Source organism: Eutrema salsugineum, unplaced genomic scaffold (genome assembly GCF_000478725.1).
Source record: "Eutrema salsugineum unplaced genomic scaffold, Eutsalg1_0 scaffold_10, whole genome shotgun sequence".
NCBI lineage: Eukaryota > Viridiplantae > Streptophyta > Magnoliopsida > Brassicales > Brassicaceae > Eutrema > Eutrema salsugineum.
In genome coordinates, this window is record NW_006256908.1 from 3,571,332 (window position 1) to 3,587,962 (window position 16,631).

At 35.5% G+C, this 16,631-nt stretch overlaps 1 pseudogene; it reads left to right on the top strand.

Moving 5' to 3' along the window:
- Nucleotides 1-3,103: 3,103 nt before the first annotated feature.
- On the top strand, nt 3,104-4,184 carry LOC18028027 (annotated as a pseudogene).
- Nucleotides 4,185-16,631: the final 12,447 nt, after the last annotated feature.

Here is a 16,631-nt window from a genome sequence, read left to right on the forward strand (position 1 = left end):
TTTTTTAGGTTGCAAAGAAACAAAGGATTGTAATTCCTAATAAAAAACAAGAAACATTCGGTAATATCTAGAAGTTTTATATTCAAAAATAAATAAATAAACGCCTAAATCGTATATAGTTTTCTATATAATTACTTTGAGTCACTGCTCATATTAGTTAGGTGCTTTTTAACGTTTTTGATCTATGGCTTGTTTCATGATATCAAATTATTTTGTTTTATATATGCCGTTTGTTTTTTTTTTTAAGTTTTTGTTTCGTACCTTTGCTTTAGGTTTAATTATTATAATATTGTTCTTTTTTTTTTTCTGTGTGAACTATATCTATTAATGTTCTTGATTGATTTCTTTAAAATTTTCTTGTTTTGTTGATAATGATGTGTTTTGCGTATTGTTGTTATCTTTTGGTTTTGTTATTGGACATCTTCGATCAACATGGTATGTTTCTAATTCTTTTGTTTGTTAATTTGTTTTGTCCGTCATGTGTATTCTTCCTTTTTGTGTTCTTTTGTTTGTTTGGTGAGTAAATTTGCAAGCAAATGTTTTGTAGGTCCACAATTTGCTCCAAGATTTTCCATAAATGATTCATGTATCTGTTTTTCTTTTTGTTGTTTTGTAATGGAAAAAAAGAGTACAAAGTTGGATCAAAAGTCCACTAAGTATCTGGGACTTGGATCACAACAAGAGTGTTTGAATTATACTCTTTTCCCTTTGAACTTGGTTGGTTGATGATGTTGCTAACGACTTCTTTAAGTCTTCAAGACTTGGCTCTGGTCATTAGGCTGTTTGCTACTTGCAATGCGTCCTCTGGTTAAGCTACAAGCTCCTTGTCTCCAAGCTCTGGTTCAAGTAAGCTTTCCATGATCACATCAGTCTTACCAACTTTTCTTGGCGTGTTCTGCCTGCTGCGAGACCGATTCTTGGTGCGTCCATTCGTCTCTAGTGTACGAGTTAGATCGGCGGTTCAGACGCGGTATGGGACTATGCTGAACCTCTGCTTTTCCTCCTCGCTCCTGCAAAAGGTCACTGTCACCTGACACACGTAAGCTAGATGCATAAATGCCAATCTCGTGGGTTTGTAAGGGTATGGGTAACTAAATCAGACTAAGATATATTCTTTTTTCTGAATAGAGGGAAATTTGAACAGTATTTTCATAAAAGGTCTACCCGTACCTGGCTCGGTTCCCTCGATACTGGGACCGGGCTGTCGAGAATGGATGAGTTCGCTCTCCGGATACCTATGCGAACCACACTTCTTTATATCCTGATCCTTCCGGATCACCAAGCTTAGGTCTAGGACATAGAGAATGTGGCATCTTCTCCTCCTAACCACTCAGTTTCCGACTTTCTTGTCTCGGACAGTGTGTCTTGCACTATCAGAAACGAGAAGTCTAGGAACAGGTGGCATATCGTGTCGGATCTCCCGAATCTGAATGAATTTGAGGCCTGGTGCTATAAGCTTAGGTCCAATACGTGTCCTAATTTGACTCAAGGGGTCGTACCTGCAAAAAAAGCCATGGACGCGTGCAAGCATGTGATTCGTCCACGTATGAAAGATTGAATTTATCCCCAACAGTATTGATATGATGATAAAATATTATATATCACTTCTTTAAATCAAGAAGATAATTTTTTTTCATCATTTTCACTTTCATTCCAATTATATATGTGTTCCTCTTTAAATACAATAAAAATAATAAAATTAAAAAATTAATCATTTTCTTTTCTTGTTTAACCAATACAAATTTTTATTTTGATCTATTAATTTGAAAAACAAACTAATAAACACAACACTTGGTTTGAGATTAATAACAACTTTAAAATTGAAACCAAAACACATAAAGTCACACAAAATATGTGAATTAAATATATTTTGTCAATGAGTTGTGTTAAATTTTAAATAATTTTCCAATTTGTATACCTCATTTCTTTGAATGATAAATGTTTTCATCATGTTCATTTTTATGTGATTTTTAGAGACATATAGTTGATCACACAAAAATAAAACATATTACATGAGATTATGTGAATCAAAATTAGCTACTTGATTTAAAGAAATGAATGTATAATGTTTTATTATCATGTCAATACTATGTTTTAAAAGTAACATTTGATTAATTTGTAAAAAAATTAGTAGATTTGGGTATATTAACTTATTAGTGTTTGACCAAATAATACATTTTTGAAATATAACATATTGTATATAGATTCAAAAAAAAATTGTTCAAACCTCATAATTTACTCAATTTTATAATTACATTTTACGGTATAAGATTAATATAATATTATATTTGATTCAAATTTATACATAATGGATCTTGTTAGATAGATAATGTTACTTTATAATTAAAAAAAATGATAACATATCTGTACATAATTGATTTAACATTTTAAATTATGAGGAATTTAAGTTATTACAATAAAATCTAAACATTATCTATCTAACAATTATGTGAAACATTATCTATAAGTTTTTTCACATAGGACACATGTATCACTTATCCAATCAGAAATAGATATGTAACACTTAAAAATCGATTCTTAAGAGTCTTAATTAAAGATCAGTTTTTAGTCTATTATATAATTTTGATTTATATTTATCCCAAAAAAAGGTTAAGAACCCTAGTTAAGAGTCTGCGTTCAACATGATTTAAAAGGGTCATATGACACCCTATAATTTCAGATATGAACAATTTTTGTGTATGAATACAATGAAAAAATCAGTAGTACTGGTGCTCATTATGGCCTATTGAACCCCTTAAACCCAAGTTCAAGTTTTTCTTTCAAACCAGATTAATAAACTGACACAGATTAAAAAAAAACTTTCTGGGTCGTTTGGAGGAAGAAAAAAGTAAAAACTAGTAACACAATGTAAAATTTCCCAAGTAATAAGACCGTAATGGAAATATAACAGTATTGGATGAAGACAAAAATTAGTAACACAATGTAAAATTTCCCAACTAAGTAAGCAACTAGACCGTAATGTTAATGTAGTGGACGAAGTTGACAAATCCGGACAATTAATTTCTACAAAACGTCCAAAATGTATATATACGTGCATGAATGAAGAAATATACCATTGTGTCTCAAAACCAAAAGTTCTTATTCGATCACCATGTCTCTTGCAGCCACAATGATAATGGCTCTCTTCTTTCAAATCATTACATCTCTTCTCTTAATCTTCACCACTGCCTCATCATCACCTCCCAGCGACTTCACCATCGACTTGATCCAACGTCGCTCTAACTCTTCCTCTTCTCGACACTTCAACACCAATGAGCTCGATGGAGGATCTCCTTACCGTCTTTGACACCAACGCGTATCTCATCAAATTACTACAAATCGGTACTGCTCCTGTCGTAATCGAAGCTGTCTTACAGTCTTAGACACGGGAAGTGAACTCATATGGACACAATATATGCCTTGTCTTAACTGCTACAACCAAAAAGGTCCCATATATGACCCTTACAAAGAGAAAATATGCAGGAAACACGGACACACTTGTCCTTACGAGTTCAACTACAGAGGCAGAGGCTACTCCGAAGGAAACTAGGCGACCGAGACGGTCACGTTGTTGTCCACTTCAGGCCAACCCTTTGTGATGCCTGAAACCACCACTGGATGTGTTCACAACAGCTCACGGTTTCACACAACCGCTTCGGGCATTGTTGGGCATTCTAGGTCTTTTCTCTTACTGTTTCTCTGGTAATGCTATTGTGGCAGGAGATGGAACTGTAGCAACCAATATTTTTAGGAGCAAGGAGCAACCACAATTCTATTTCCTAAACCTAGACGCAATCAGCGTTGGGGAGAACAGAGTTGAGACGTTGGGGATAAGTTTTCACTCTTTGGAAGGGAACATAGTCATTGACTCTGGAACCACTTACACGTACTTGCCAGATACCTACTGCAACTTAGTGAATGAACTTAGTGAATGATGCTGTTGATAAAGCCGTCGTGAACCGGTGAACGTGGAACGAGCACCTTCCTGCTGCAGGATGCTTAGCTACAAGACCAACGACATTGAGGTGTTTCTGGTGATGACGATGCAATTCTCCGGCGGTGCTGATCTTAAGCTGGACAAGTACAACATGTTTATGGGTAATGGAGGTGTGTATTGTCTGGCGATTATGTGTAATGATCCGACACAACAAGCAATGGGATTGCTTGGCGGCGTTAGACTGTAAAGATTTTTAAGGCTTTTACAGTTTTTAAAATCTTTTTTTAGCTAAATACATTTTTTCTATTTTATTAATTTTAAAATCTTGAAAGTAAGAATTTTTGTTTTTGTTCATGATTTCTAAAAGCTACGTAAGAGGGGCTTTTATCCAAAAACCTATAAAAATAAATATATTCTATTTTTTTTTCGTCCCCAAAATCATTCAAAAGAATTTATAGAGATATATATAAATAATTACTAACTAATTTTAATTAATTAAATCTTTTTTTTTTCTTCTTTTATTTGAGATCCATTTCTTTATTTTTATTTCTCATTTTTTTTTCTATTTATTTATCATATTTTTAAAAGTAAAAGTTAAATTTTAACAGTAAAAGTTTTTAAAGTAAAAGCCTACAGTAAAAAACTAAAAGTAACCGCCTTTACCAAACAGACCCAATATTTAATTAGATTTGGTTTTTAATAGTGAGTGGGACCCACTTATCATTTGTTTTTTTTTTCTGGATTGGGTTTTAATTAGATTTGGTTTAGATGATTAATTTGGTTAGATCGATTTAGGTCATAAACCAATAAAATTGATATTTATGGGTAAATAAGTTTAGAATTTTGATTGTGTGGAGAAATAAAATTAAAACTTTTATAAGAGGGAGAATTAGAACGAGAGTCAAACTTTAAGAAGATCTAATAAGAAGATCTATTATTATATGAAAGTTTTCAGGGGAAAATATATCGTTTTCCCAAAACATTAGGAATCAAATATTATTCAGTAATCTTTCTCTTTTGTTTTCTATGTAAACTAGAAAAGACAATGAATAGATTTAAAAGTTTGCCTAAAACAGTATCTTTTTTAACAAAAAAAAATATATTATTCATTTAACCAAGAAGAGATGAATAGTCTCACATACTTCTTCAGTGTAATAAAAATTCTCATATGTCTTTGTTATTAAAATTATTTTGTTTTTGTTTTATTTTAAACGAAGAAAAGCGGTCAAATACGTGGGGGTCCTTAGTGAAGTTTGTTATTTACAAACCCAACCACCAAGATCCACACTCAATCAGTCATATCAGATTGAATCCGAATAAATCGGGTATTCGGTCAAATTTGGGAGAATTGGTCAAACCTTAAATAGCAAATATACTTGAGAAAACCAGAAAAAAAAATTGAGTAATTTCGAATTCGAAATCATCGTTATCATCATCTAGTTTGTGTAGTATTCTCTGGGACAACTACGAGTGATTTGCTGCTGCCTGTTTTGAATCAACTCCAAATCAGGTTCGTTCATCTTCGTCCTCTGATTTCTACTTTGTGTGAGTTCAACGACTTATCCGTTAGATAATTTTGTAAAATTGAATTCGATTTTTTATAGAATCAAAATCGATTTATATGTTTTCTATTTGGTTGGTTATTACAAAATGGGAGTCATGGATGGTATCGAAAGAGAGTTTAGTTATGCTAGACAAGAACTGTATTCATATTCCGATTTTCCGCAGGAAAAAGTGGTAGAAAGAGTAGCCGATTCAAAGACGGATAATTATCAGATAGTGTTGTGGCAGAACACTACGTAAACTGAAGCTGAGGAGGAGGAGAACCAGCCATTGCCACCCGTGAGAATGTTCTTTGAGCCCAATCGGTATCATAATGCAACAAAGTTGGGAACAAGATGTTACATCCACAAAGCTGTTGCGAAATTGGAGTCCCTAGATCTTGAACCCCATGATCTGAGATGGTATAAAGAACACCCAGTTCAAGCACTTTTGGCACATGCATATGGCCATGCATGAGGACACAACACACAAGATAATGAAAATGTAGTCGCTTCTTCTTCAGACAGCAAACATTAATAAAAAAAGGGAATCTTGGTTTTGTAGTAAATGGTGTACCTATTCGTTATTCCCTAAGAGAGCATGCCTATTTTTCTGGATTAAACTGTCACTGTACCCAGAGGACTATGAGAGGATAAGAAGTAATTCGTTTAAGAATAGATATTTCGAGTAAATGATGCATATCCATGCTGTTGTTGAAAACAATCTAGAGTCAATGTGAGGGCTAGATCATCCTGATCGGTTGAAGATGTGTGTCGCCTACTTCTTATCATCCATAAATAGTGGGAAGACGAAAACCAAAGAGGGAGAACTATCTGTTGACCCCTTATTCCTGAGGATTGTGGATGATCTTAAGGCTTGTAGAAGGTCTTGGGTAGGTATTCCTTCGATGTAAATTTGAAGGATATTGAACACACAATGAAGCATTTCAAAGGGGTCATTGAAACAGATGCATGGATATTTCCAAGCTCTGTTACTCCCTTGGAGGTATGTCACATTATAAAATTTTTTTTAATACTATGAGCTTAAGTGTAATTTGTTGGGTTATGTGTAGTTACTAGCTTTTGAGGCCATTCCATGTCTAAAGAACAAATACAAAGAGATGTTAGAGGAGCAGAAAGGGATTGTCTCCGGTGGATGTACAGGCAAAAGTCCCTTTGTCGAAACTCTATGAAACACTGGGTAACACTAGGGTCATCGAGAGTATATTGCAACCATCCGAGGATGAGGAAATTATGCTTGATGGAGTCATGGAGAGGAATAGAGAGGATGATGTCGGTGATATAGTTCCCGAGAAAAGAAGCTGATATTCTGGAAAGAGATATGCAAGATGGATGTTAAAGCCCGAGATAATGAGGATTGGGTAAACCATGCTGCAGTGGCTAAGAAAAATGTGGCTACGGCGAATGTGGTGCCCAGTGGCGGAGCTAGAAAAAAATTCAGTGAGGGGCATAACTTTATAGTTGGGGGCACTTTTTATATTTTAACACTAAATTAAAAATATTTTAACTAAATTTATCTAAATTATTTAAGAAAATTTAAAAAATAGTAGGGGGCACATGACCCCGTCCGACGTAAGCTACCTCCGCCCCTGGTGGTGCCTCTTGGATTGGTGGAAAAGCTGCAGAGCTTGCAGAAGAGTATAGACGCTCAGTTTCTCTGAATCAGTGTCCGCATGAAAGACATTGATACAAGACTCTGCTCTGTAGAACAATATGTGAAAGAGACAAGAAGAGAAGGACCAAGAGATGAGGAAGGAGAAGCTTTACGAAATAAAGAAGAAAGAAAGGAGAAAGAAGGAGACGAAGAAAAACATGAAGATCCTCCCGAAGGTGGAGAGAAACTTGAAAGTGTGGTGACAACTGAGAAAGCGAAGAAGAAGAAGCAGCCGAATCAAAAGGAATCGGATGAGAAAGCAAAGAAGCAGAAGGAGCCGGAGTAGAAGGAGCCAAAGAAGAAGGAGCCGAAGAAGAAGGAGGTGGAGTAGAAGGAGGCGGAGTAGAAAGAGACGGAGCAGAAGGATGCAGAGCAGAAGGAGGCGGACCTGCTTTTGAAGAGTAATGTAGTTTAAATGGAGCCGAAGTAGAAGGAGCCGTACATGCGTAAAGTATTAACGATGTATTGTAGTTTGAAGAGTAATATCCATTATTTTGGTAGTACTTAATATTTTGTCGTAACACTATGTTATATTACTTGGTATGTATACGTACAACGAGATGTTGTTGATGGTGTGAATGGAGAAGTGGATGAATGTAAACGGAGCCAAAAGCAATCGAAGCCAGGGCCAAGCACAAAGCAGAGACGTTAACTTGTGTTTTTTCGTGACTTTCTCCTCTCCACATCTATTAACGTTGAAATTTGGTATTCGTATTTGTATTTAACTCTCAAATTTTGGTGTGTGTACTTACCTCTATTTCGTGTTATTGTTTTTGGATGGAAACATTTTACTAGTTTATATTTATTTTAGACAAACATCATAAACAAAAAAATATTATTAAGTATTATTGGTGAAACCACATGTAAATTAAAAAACCCTAACTTGAATGTAAACATTCGGAGATAATCTAGAGGAAAAAGAGACAATTTTTACTAAACTCCAAACTTTCTCCTTGCGCTTTTTTTCTTCTCTCTCTACAAGAAAAAACCAATGAAAATATTTTTTTATATCAAACATGTTAGTAAATATGTTCTATGACTTAAGGAAATATTAACTGCTTATCCACTCGGATGCATCTATGCTTCAGATCTCTCTCTCAACGAAGATGCATTGTATACATTTCAAACCTATCTCCCCATCTAGATGGAGATCGTGAAATTCAATTTACAGTTCACAAATCTAAAGTAGATTTTAAAAATTCTTTTAATAAAAGAATAAATTACCTCTAAAGAAACCTCGATGGCTTTGCCATTTGATTTTCTGTATAATTTCATCTCTTCCCACATATTACTTTCCTCAATCTTCGAATCAGAAACTGAAGTGGTGACTTTGCGTCTACCACACCAAATCGCATGATCAATGGTGCTGGCCTAATGATCAGAAGTCCATTTTCATCATATTTTCTTTGATCTGTATTCTCCATTTTTGTAGAACTTCTTTATCATCTCAAGTTAATATTTATAAGGTTGATAAAAATATTCAATGTTCACAAATTTTGGTTTTTTTTGGGGAAAACTAATTACACCTACCAGTTTGACTTATTGACCAATACAATTAATTGTAACAAATGGACTGATAAATATTTTTTTATTTTTTTGGATATTTGCCTTAATTGTATAATTTATTCCTCAATATATGGAAACATATTATTGTCTACTTTATCTAATTATGATTTATTTTATAGTTTAGAATAAAATTACAATCATTTGTATGACGTAGTATTATTTGGTGTAACCACATGTATATCGGTATAACGTAGTATTATTTGGTGTAACCATATATATAACTTAGTATTATTTGGCGTAGCCACATGTAACCACTTTATATGAGGAAGACTTAGCCTAAACATTTCAAAAATGAAAGGACATGTCGTTAGCTAACACACGTCGTCTACACGTCAGAAATCCCTAGAACACCGTCGTTTAATAAAAATTGTCTCTTTTTCGTTGACCGCATTAACTCTTGATACTTTATCAACTTTCTCCACATTAAACATTTACAAATACAATAGTCAAGTGTTGTTATAGCAAATAATTTCGAGTAAAACAAAACACTTACAAAATACAATAGATGAGTGTAATTATACCAAGTAATTCTGAGTAAAACAAAACAATTCCAAATACAATAGTTGACTATAGTTGTACAACATTATTCCAAGTAAAACAAAACATTTTCAAATACAATAGTCGACTGTAGTTGTACTAAGCAATTCCGAGTAAAACAAAATATTTCCAAATACGATAGTCGTTTCCTCAATATAAAATACAATAGTCGAGAGTAACTAAACTCTGTTATTACCTGCAGTATTTTCAGAGACACCTGCAGAATTTTTACGTACATCATTTTCACCTCCAACATTTTCACCTGCAGTATTTTCACTTCCAACATTTTGACATGTAGTAAAATAAGAATAGACTCTGTAAGATTCAGGGTGACGCTTATTACTCATTTTTGTCTTCTTTGACTTCGGTCGATGCTCTCCAATGGATGGATGCATATTCTATGTTTTACCTCCCCCCCCCCCCCCGCCCTTTTTTCGTGCTCCAGGGGCAAAGCACTCAATTGCTTTATATTACCGGGGACAACCCAATGTGATTTATGTTGAACAAGATATATCGTTCTGTTATACGCCAATGCCCACTGCTCTGTTAAATAATACATCGAGCACAAGTCCTCTACGTTAATAACCTCTTATCATTCTGGCCACTTCATGTAAGCCTCTAGTGCGGCTAAGGCATGGATACAAGGATACTTGTCTATATCAAAACGCTTGCACGAGTAATTTTTACTTTTCAAGTTCACCGTGTAATTCATTCCACTGCATCCAATGACATTGTATTCAACCTGAATGATGTTTAACTCGGCAACAGCTAGCTTCTTCGCTTCAGCACGTCTACTATGAAATATATTCTCCCCTAAGGGAACCAATTTATGTCCTGCTGGCGTAGAAACAGCCTCGTTCCTATGCTTCTTTTACCAATCACCTAACTTCGCAACAATCGCATCCACCATAGGTAATAACGATTGCTTCCTTGCATCCTTAAACTCACTATTCAAGGACTCCACAACATTACTAGTCTTTAGGTTGTACTTCTCTGCTGGAAAATAGCACCTGGCCCATTTCGATACTTTTACACGATTTTCTAGATACTCGGGAACAGCAGGATACTTTAATGCCATCCTCTTATAATGATCATAAAACTAGGTCTCTATATATTGTCTTGCGCATTCCATGAATGTGTCTGCAACTATCTATCTATATATATATATATATATATATATATATCCTTTTGAACTTTCAATTTCACATTCTGACCCAAATGCCAGATGCAAAATCCATGTTTACCTTCCGGGTAGACCTCAGCTACTGCCTTGATGAGGCTTGTATTTCTATCAGAAACAAAAGGCTATCGGGTATAACAGTTTTCAACGCCATGAAAACCACTCCCAGCTGTCATTTTTTCTGCATCAATTACTCCAAAAGCAATCGGATAATGGTGACAATTACCATCCTGACAGGAAGCAAAAACTCCAAATGCAAGCTCCCAATGCAAATTGTACCTGGATTCAACTGATCTAGCATGTACAAATACGAGTACATATCTTTATAGCTGTCTTCAGGACTACCACAAACAAGACATTTAGCTTGTTGTATTTCTCTCCAGAGTATGACACACTCACAGAAGCAATATTTTTAACCAAAAGCATGACCCTTTGAGGATCTGTGGTATCTAATTGACCTGGATACGATTGCTTAACAACAAATGCAACTAATCTTGGTGTTCCTTTCCTTTGTTTGCTGCTTGTACTCGCACTGGTCTGAGAACATATATTGCATCTTCCGGTATACTATAACAGAAAAACAAGGTGTATTCGCATCCTTCCGAGCTTGTACATGCCAATTACAACCTGTTTCACCGTATTTTACCATGTATCGCTGCTTATCTTAATTCTTTATAGTCAGACCAAAACAATGCTCATGTGAAGCTCTATACACTAAATCTATCAAATCTTTTTTACTTGCAAATCGTTGCCCTACTCCTAGATTCACACCATCTTTCCATTCAAAATGGTATTGTTCTACTTCAGCATGCAGACCTTCATCAATATCAACATGTCTGTATTCATCATCCTCGTCATCAACCTTGGCTTTAGCACCATCTACTCCATCAACATTTTCACGTGATACATCATCACCATCTTCTTCATCGTCATGTGATACATCATCACCATCTTTTCCTTCGTCACGTGATACATCATCACCATAAGCTTTCTCTATCAATGGGGCATTATGTTGATGTTGTTCTAATGAACAGTTGCATGTGCAAATAGCAAGTACACCATTATTTAATCCACCATTATCTAAACACAACTCGCCGTAATTGATAAAAACTGAAGTTACCTTCTCAACTCTAGAAAATTTCTCTCAAATTTCAACACCTTTGATTACTTATGCGTCTCTCTTTATCCAATGAGGTCAGGAACACAGTTAGATCATCATCATTGGAAATATACAATTGTTTCTGAGTTTGCAATATTACTGGAATGTAACTCAGTCTCAACTTACTCGAAGATTCACCCATCCCAACCTTTGTGCATATCTTATCCACTAAAGCAGAAAGTTATCTCCTCTAAACTTGATGTCTTAAACATTATATCATACATGGAATCTGGTGATAAATTTCATTTATCCTCCAAAGTTGAATAATATCCCCATAATCAAAAAATATGTTTGTTATCATTATCACCTAAAAAATTAATAGAAAAAAAATACTCAACTGCGTAAAAATTGTCACTTAGTAATACTTATTGTTTCCCATTGAACGCAATTAACAATGATACCAATTGTTCTAAGTTATACTCTTTCTCGCATAATTAGTCAACTTGGGAAAAAAACTCTAATTTAACTCCGATTCACTACGGTTTAACATCTACACCTCTAATCCACTAAATACCCATTCGATTAACAACCAATAACCATTTCCATAGTCTATAGTTTCCCTGATCACAAAATAATCAAATTCTTTATGCCATTTATGGTTGGTTGCTTTCAGTGACGAAAAAAATAGAGGCAAGACAGTTTCTTCATCACTTTGTCTTGTAATCATTTTTGTATCTCCCACAGGCAAAAATTGTTAGATTGAAAACAGCGACGAAGAAGTGACTTGGGTTTTGAAGATATGGAAAGTGAAGTGAAAGGAGAAAAAGAGAGAGAAGAATCGATCTTTCACAGCATGAGATACAACCACCAGCCTGATTTAGAGAGGTTTTGTGGCTCACTGCTCCATTAATTTTTTTTTATTTTTGTGTTCGGTTTTGTTGTCGACTGTCGCCTATATGTGCAACTCGAGTTCCTTCATCAAAATTTGCCTCGGAGCTGTTTGTAAGAAGATCCAGCAGCACTGTTTTTGAATGGTTTCTAGAATTGATGGATTTGTCACTGCTTGTAGATGATTTCTGGCAACAAACATCATCATCATCAATCTCATCTACGATGATGGTTGGATTGGAAATTCCTTGAGTTGGAGCTGTTCCTGGATCCAAATTCATAACCATTCATCTGTAACTGAACTTTCCCAGCCTTCATGATACAATTCCTTGTTGGATTTGGAGATTACTAGAAACTCTGCAGCTATATCCATAAATGCAGAACTACAAAAATGAAAAAGTTGATATTTTAAAACACCATTGAATATATTTTAGGTTTATCAAAATTCTCTAGAATGTTTTTACCTTGATGAGTGGTCTGCTACATTCAGGGTGAGGAAAAATCCAACAACTGAATCAATAATGGATCCTTTCCAAGGTGAGAAGCTTCTATCACCTGCAATAACAAGATTGCTTTTAGATTATTTAGCTTTGTGTAAAATTATCAACTGAGGTTCAAAACTCAACCCATAAAACAATGTCATAGCAATAATACCTTGTACCAGAGACATCCGAACAATAAAAAAGTTTGAACGTTTGTGGAACAGTTTTCTCTCCTCTTCCCACCATTTTTATTTATCCTCTTCTAACCCATCAATACCTTCACTTTCATTACTCAACATCAGGAGTTTCTACACTCTCAATATTTTCATCCAAAGCTACTTTGGTTTGATAGTTTTTCTCATTAGGATAAGGAATGATGGACCCATCACTCTTGTATTGCACCGCTGCAAATTTGTTGTTGATATGTCTTTTGATGTAGAATTAGTGTAGTTTCTAGATTCTGTGGAAGACAAAGACTTCTCTTAGGATCCGCTTTAAATGTTTGGCGCTTTGAACTAGTCCTGGTATTTCTTTTTCCCTTGGAGATGTTACCAAATATCCGCATTGTTCTATTTCCACCTGAAGAAGTACCTATGCGATATTCTGAAGTAAAAGTGAGCTCTTCCTCTCTTTCTTTCTTTTTCTCCTGCAGCAGATCCACCTTCATGGAAAGACTTATTGATAGGGTCGTGAGGCTCCTCATCTGTAGTTCATCAAGACAAAAGAAAGATATCAGGTAACAGACTTCATGATTTGAAACCTCACTGAGAACTTAACATGAACTCCATTTCAAATTTCATCAGCTAATCGATCACCCATTTCACCCTGATCTTATCTACAGGTGTCTACAAACACACGCCTACTTTCTCTTAAAAGGTCCAATCTAGTTCTATTCTCCAGTATGTAAATTCATAAACATATAAAACAAGCACTCATGTTTGAACAATTATTCCAATTAGAATATAACAACAATAAAAAAGAAAAGTAGTAATTGCGCAAGCACTAAAGATTACACAACCAGAACCAAAATTCATGAAAACTGCTTTTATTCATGTTTCTAAGTTCCGTTTAGTTGAATGAAAAAAAATTCTTATTGTCTTATCTACTGTCTTTCTTTTGCAGGTTTTCTTTTGTAATAATTACAGAATCGCCAAAGATATGGAAAACCCAGAAGAACAAAGCCAAAAAAAAAAAATTAACGGAGCAGTGAGCCACAAAACTTCTCTGAATCAGGTTGGTGGTTGTATCGCATGCGGTGAAAGATTGATTCTTCTCTCTCTCCTTCTCCTTTCACTTCAGTTTCCATATCTTCAAAACCCAGATCACTTCCTCATCGTTGTTTTCATCTAACAATTTTTGCCTGTGGGAAATACAAAAATGATTACAGATCTAGACAAAGTGATGAAGAACTAACTCGCCTCTATTTTTTTGGTCACTGAAAGCAACCATAAATGGCATAAGAATTTGATTATTTTGTGATCAGGGGAAAGTGAAACCTCCTCAAAATCTTTAAACTTAATGTCAATTTTCTATTGAAAGAGAGATATTTGGATAAGTTCTTCAGTTAAAAGGAACAGATTCGACCAAAAATGAGAGTAGAAGAAAGATTACCAGAAAATATAAAGTAGAGTATTGAGAGAAAAAAATGAGAGAGCTTTATGGAAAGCAATATCTATGAAGTTAAAAATACAAAAAAAGGTAAAAAATCAATTTTATAATTACTTTTTGACCTCTCCACATCCACAACTCATACGAGTACGCGGCTGAAAAGCCATAAGACGCGAAAAAGTTGGCTGAAAAGTCATGTGTCTAAAAACTAATTTCTTTTTTAATTAATTTTATTAACAGAAACCATGGAAAGTATACCCTTATCCTTATATATCTCTATAATCACGAAAATACCAGGGTAAAACCCACCCGTTTTATGCCCAACCCGAATACCCGAAAAAATGGAATTTCTTTTATAAAAAAAAACTTATTCAATTTGAAATCAGAAAATAGAAAATTGAAATTGTTAAACCAAAAATTGGGTAAACGAAACCGAACCGAGTGGATTTAATTTTGAAAACCAAACAATTTGATAAACTTAAAACCGAAAATCAAAATTTCTCCTCATCCTTTCTCTCTTCATCTTCCCCGAACGGCTATCTCCACTTCCTTCTCTCTTCCGAAAATTCTGCAACTTCCCCCTTAAAACGACACTTGATTTTGTAACTGCTCCTTCTTCAACTTCCCCTTTTTCAACTGCCTGTACTATTTATTACATAATTTAGCCTTCGAACTTCATCAAGACAAACCCTAAATCCACCCTAACTCCATGGCTAAAATTTGACTAAAGGGCGTGGTATATGATTCAAACGAATCTGTACCCAAGCGCAGCGAAGAAGCAGATATGGAAGATAAAGACCCCGAAATAACACCAAACCCTCCGGCGAATGATGAAGAAACAACCCATGAAGAAACTCGGGGTGAAGAAGAATCATTGATGGAAGCAGACCCAGCCGGTACGGAAACCACCAAAGAAGCCCCTGAAACCGCACCAACACCCATGGACGAGGGCGCGACGGATCAACCAGAGGAGCAGTTGAAATCTCGTGAAGAACCTGAGAAAGAGGGTTTAGCGGATACAGTAGCCGAGGAAGAGGGTGTGGTAGAATCCCAGAAAGAAGGCGAGGGAGATGTATCTGAGGATGAGGCTTCAGGAAGAGAAGGCGAGGAAGAGAAATCAGAGAAACAAGCCGAGGAAGAGGAATCCGAGAAGGAAACAGGAGAAGAGGAAGTCGAGGATGAGCAATCCAAGAAAGATAGTGGAGAAGAGGAATCCGAGAAAGAAGCAGACAAAGAGGGAGGGGGGACACCCGAGAAAGACGACGAGGGAGAAGGAGAGGAAGGAAATGAAGAGGAAGGAAATGAAGAGGAAGAAAATGAAGAGGAAGAAAATGAAGAGGAAGAAAATGCAGCAGAAAAAGAGGATGGCGAAGAGGCAGATGAAGATTTAGAGGTAAGTATACTATAAACGAAATTAAGTTTGGTCGTTGGACAACTAGGACAACTAGGATAACTATTTGAACGAAATTATGTTTGGCATTTGGACAACTGGGACAACTAGGATAATTGCGCCTGATGAAATTACGTTTGGCATTTGGACAACTGGGACAACTAGGATAACTGTGTCTGATGAAATTATGTTTGGTCGTTGGACAACTAGGATAACTAGGATAACTATTTTCACGAAATTATGTTTGGCATTTGGACAATTGGGACAACTGTGATAACTGTGTCTGATGAAATTATGTTTGGTCGTTGGACAATTAGGATAACTATTTGCACGAATTATGTTTGGCATTTGGACAACTGGGATAACTGGGACAACTAAATCTCATATGATTGTGTTTCTTGTTTTTATCTCAGGATGTCGATGATGGTAGTCAACCGATGGTGCCTAAGAAGCTTTACTTCGGTCCAACCGAGTACAGCCAGGATTGTAGGATATTGACAAGGTGCTCAGTTAGAGCTGTTGTGGACAAGATTGATAAGCTTGATGAGGAGAAAGCATGGTTCAGAGCGCATCCTCAATTTAAGCACTTTTTTCACATGTTCAAGGAGCCCAACCACATGAATCAAGGGTTGTGGATGCTTCTCCTTCACACTGCTCATACTGATAGGCTTAGTGAGTGCTGGTTTGTTGTTAACGGAGTTCCGATAAGATATTCTCTGGGAGAGCAT